We start from the raw sequence: 5,121 nt of genomic DNA, 5'->3' as shown, positions 1-5,121 counted from the left end.
GGGGAGGGAAATGGGAGGCTGGGAGGAGGCGGAAACTTTTTTTTTCTCAATAAAAAATTAAAAAAAACTATTTCTATAAATAAACTATTTTACATTTACAAACTTGGAACATTGTAATATTTTTGCTGTGCTCTGTAACAACATTATGCTACTACTAATGGTTTCTTAAAGTTTTTTTTATTCTTAGCTTTTTATCTTCAATTTACATTTATTGGGTGAAAGCCCTACCTAAGCCCTATCTAAGGTGACTTTTGTGACATGGATTTCTGCCATAATTTCCTTTTATTCGAAACATTTGGCTAATAGAAAAGAATTGGCATGCATCACACTGTTGATAGATGGACACCAGTATAAAAAAGGAAATTCAAGTCTTTGGAGTTAGAGTTTTAACTAACAGTTTTGTAACATAATGTTTTAATAAAGATACAGATATTTTGCATCATCTTCCTTTTCAAACATAAAATAAAAATTTAACTAGTGTGGTAGTATCTCTGAAGATTGTATTTTAGCATGAAATAAGAATAAAGCATTTACCACTAAACCATCTTACACCAAGATTTACTTAATGAAATTCTATGTAACCGATTTTTAAATTAATACTGGAGAATTAAAATTATACATAAAATTATTGATTTAGATTTGTCTATACAAATATAATCATAAAAATTAAATTTGTATTTATTTTCAATAAATCCAAATAATTTACATACTTTGAGACTTAAGATATGAAATTTGTAATTATATGTTGCATACTCTGGCCATTTAAATCTCATTTTAGCTATTTTTTAGTAATAAGAAATAGAGTGTACCAAAACCACGCTTTTATAGTTGAGTAGAAAAGATACATCAATTCTACAATATTGAAATGCTCACAACCATGCATTCACTTAACATACAGCTAGCTGTATTGATTCTGGAAGTTTCTAGGGAATATTTTTAGATAGTTACTTATTGATGATAAAGTTTAAACCAACAATAACAAAACACCATGGAGTAGAGTATAGTGTTAGGCATTACATTTTATTTTCTAGGAAAAAGGATGGTTAAATATCTGGGTGATGATGTATGAATGCTCTGTAAGGAAAGTGTACTTTTGCATAGTTTGATTTATTAAGTAACTGTGAGTTACTTCTCTGAATACTCTTATTTTTATGAAATATAGAATACACTATATTCAAGTCATATGCATTTTTAAAAGAAGAGTTATTAAAGAAATATAAGCAGAATATTTATAATTTTATTAATTGGATTTTATTTGAAATGAGTTATAAATTTATACAAACTAATGAATAATTTGACATATTTTAATAGATGCATACTTTACATTTCCTAATGGTTAAAAAGGAGTGAATTTCCAGCTCATCAAACAACTATGATTTGTTGTGTTTTAAAATGAACAGCAGATTCATGTCTTTAGTAGCCCAACTATGTAATGCCACACCAAGAGGCCCTATATCCTACTATATCCACACTATATCCTAAGGTATAGTTTCATTTGCTACTCCCCTTCATATTTCCATCTCTAGCCTTTGGAAGCATCGCTCTAATTTCACCTTCTATAGGATCAGTCTTTTTAAGATTCTGTGTTTTCAAGGGATTCTGCAATATTTGTCTTCTTTACCTACCTTATTATACTCATCATAATAATTAATCTCTAGTTCCCTCTAACAGATTTACTAGATCTACTAGTTCCTAGTAACAGATTTCAATTGTATATGGGTGAATAGCATTCCATTGAATTTAAGTACCATAATTTCTATATCCATTCATCATCAATGGAACAGTTTGATTTTTCAATTTTCTCAACTATGGTTAATAAGTTGACAGTGAATATAGGTTGTTGAATTTGTTTAATTAATTAATTCCAATGGTATTGCTGGATCCTAAAATATTTTTATTTATTTACTTTACTCTATTTTCTCCTTTATACAATAGCTGCAATAATTATGTCCTAACCTTGTGTGCAAGAGTTTAAATGTTTTACGTACTACCTCATGTGCCCTAAATTTTTGGTAATAGACATGCTTTTAGGATGGTATGTAAGTCATTGTGGTTTAGACTTGTGTGTAACTTGCTCTAAGTTTTATTGAATACATTTTCATCTATCTGCTAGCCACTTTTTTGTATGTCTTATTTCAATCAGATTCTATTGAGGTTCAGGTTTCCACTTTGTATTTTTGCTGTTGAATTTTTGAAGTTTTTACTTTTTTAATTAATGACATATCTTATGTGTATAGATATTTTTCTTGCATATATGTCTGCATCACTTTCATGTCTGCTGCCATGGAGGTGAGAAAAGAGGGCACAAGAAGTCCTAAGATTGGAGTTATAGACATCTGTAAGCCACAATGTGAGAATAAAACCCTGCCTCTGGAAGGAGCAAAAACTGTTAACCAGGGAGCCACTTCTCTTTATCTCCAAGTTTTTGTAGTTTTTAAAAATTGTGTTTATAAACTCTTTGCCTAAACGTCATGTCTTCTACTATATAGGTTGTCCCTTCACATAGGAAAATAAGTGTCTGGTGTACAGCAGCTGTTAGTTTAATTCCATTTCTGTATTTTTATATTAGTTTCTATGCTGCTAAATTAAGAAAACTCTGTCCACTCCAATCATTCAAAACATTTACCTTACATTTTCTTCTGATATTTTTGTTAATTAAATTGAAGTTTTTAATCCATTTTGATTGCTTTTTAAACTGTTTTTTTAAGACGATCCTACTTCCATTCTTTTATATGTGGTCATCTAATTTTTCCATGTCTTTTATTGACCAGACTGCCTTTCAGTCCATATACTTTCTACCTTTGATGGCTAAGGTTATCAATTTGACAGGGACTAGGATGATCGAGAAGATAATAGGCACTCCTCTTTCGGATATTCTATGATATATTAGGCTCTATGTATGCCTGTGAGGGATTAACTAGATTTTATTAACTGGGGTAGAGAGATTTTATCTGTGGGTTGCACTGTTATATAAAGTGAACAAAAAGGAGAAACAAACTGATCATGAACATTCATCTTTTCTCTCTAAATGAGAATGCTTTGTGAACAGGAGCCTTCTGTTTCATCCCTTGCCAAAATGGTTTGTCCCTCCTCAAACTTTTCACTTGAATGAGCCCTTCCTCTCCTAAAATGTTTCTTGTTAGCTGTTTTGACAAATAATAACAATCATAGCAACTATCCTGCTAAGCAGATATGGATACAGAGAATCACATGTCAGTTTTCTGCTCCTTTCCATTAGAAAACATGTCTCTTCCAAAACCAAAATACTGGCATATTCTTATCACACCTTTAGCCTATGTTCTGAATTCAGGTATTGCACTTCTTATTTCTTTGTAGTCAAGACATCTTTGATTCTTAAAAATTTTTGAAAATTCCATATAAATTTTGGATTTTCTCTAATTCAAAATTTCTTAGATATTTTTTAATCTGGAGATTACTCTGGATATTTTAATATTATTAGCTCTTCTAATCAAAACCATATTTATCTTTCATCTTATCATGTCCTATTCAATTTCATTCATCAGTTTTTTCAAAGTACATTTTAGAGGTCTGTCACTCTTTGATTATACTTGTTATTAAGTGTATTTTTATTGGTATTGTAGATTTTTCAACTTGAGGTTCAGATGATTTGCTATTAGCATACAAAATCTCACTGATATTAAAATCCAATCTTAAAAACATTGTTGAATCTATTCATTGTAAAAATCTTATTGCTCATTCCACTTCTAAATCTCCTATTCTTCCCACCCCACAACCTCAGAGGAATTCTGAAACACAGGCTGCAAATTCACAAAGAGGACCAAGAGATGAATGACCATCCATCTGTGGAATACTGCACTCTCTAGGTCCTCCATACAGGGGGTGGACCCTAGGGCCATTCCCCAACCTGCCTCAACTTCTCTATCCTATCAGCATGCATTCTTCCTGCAGGTAGGCTTCTCCAATGCCATCATCCTGTCCATCAGACACTGCAAGCTACAATCCACATCAGCACCGAAAACCTCCTATCCCCTCACAACCTCAGTGGAACTCTGAAACACAGACTGAAAATTCACAGAGAATGTGACCAAGATGTGGGTGATTATGCACCTTGTGGGACACCACACTCTCTAGGCCCTCCATACCAGGGCAAAACCCCAGGCTCCACCTCCAATGCAATTACACAAAGAGGACCAAGGGAGCAAACCAAGAGAGCAGACCAAAAATGCAAAAAAAGAGAGGAGACCAAGAGAGACCTCAGTGTCTTCCTGAGACACAGACACTGACAGTACAGAGAAAACCAAGATCAGTTCCCAAAGACACAGAGAGCCACTTCAAGGATTGGACTAAGAGGCAAACACTCCAACAGCACCAATTGGAGGAACTGATGAGTGGGTGCCAATGAAAGAATTTATTAAATAACTTAAAATGCAAAATGGTAACAACAGAACCCACTGGTCTTACAACAGGAAGACTTGATCTTCCAAACAAGAAGAAGGAGAAGAAAACAATTTTAAATCTAACTTTATGAGGAAGATGGAGACCTTTAAAGAGAAAATGAAAAATTCCCTTAAATAAATGGAGGAAAAGACGAAAAAAATTGGAAGAAATAAATAAATCTCTCAAAGAATCCCAAGAAAGCCAATTAAAAACAATCAAACAGGTGAAGCAAAGAGTTCAAACAATCCAATCCTTGAAGCTTGAAATAGAGGCAATAAGGAAAACACAAACTGAGAAAATTATGGATATGGAAAATCTGGGTAAGCAAATGGGAATTACAGAGGCAAGCATAACCAAAAATTCTATACAAGAGATGGAAGAGAGAATCTCAGGTGCTGCAGATACTATAGAGCTAATAGATTTATTGGTCAAAGAAAACATTAAATCAACAAATTCTTAACACAAAACATTCAGGAATTCTGGAACCCTGTGAAAATACCAAACCTAAGAAAAATATTCATAGAAAAAGAATCCCAGCTCAAAGGAACAGAAAATATATTCAGCAAAATCATAGAAGAAAACTGTTTTCGGGGGCTAGAGAAATGGCTCAGTGGTTAAGAGCACTGACTGCTCTTCCAGAGGTCCAGAGTTCAATTCCCAGCAACCACATGGTGGCTCACAGCCATCTATAATGAGACCTGG

This window comes from Microtus ochrogaster (genome assembly GCF_000317375.1).
Source record: "Microtus ochrogaster isolate Prairie Vole_2 chromosome 14 unlocalized genomic scaffold, MicOch1.0 chr14_random_1, whole genome shotgun sequence".
NCBI lineage: Eukaryota > Metazoa > Chordata > Mammalia > Rodentia > Cricetidae > Microtus > Microtus ochrogaster.
This window is presented reverse-complemented; position numbering follows the sequence as displayed.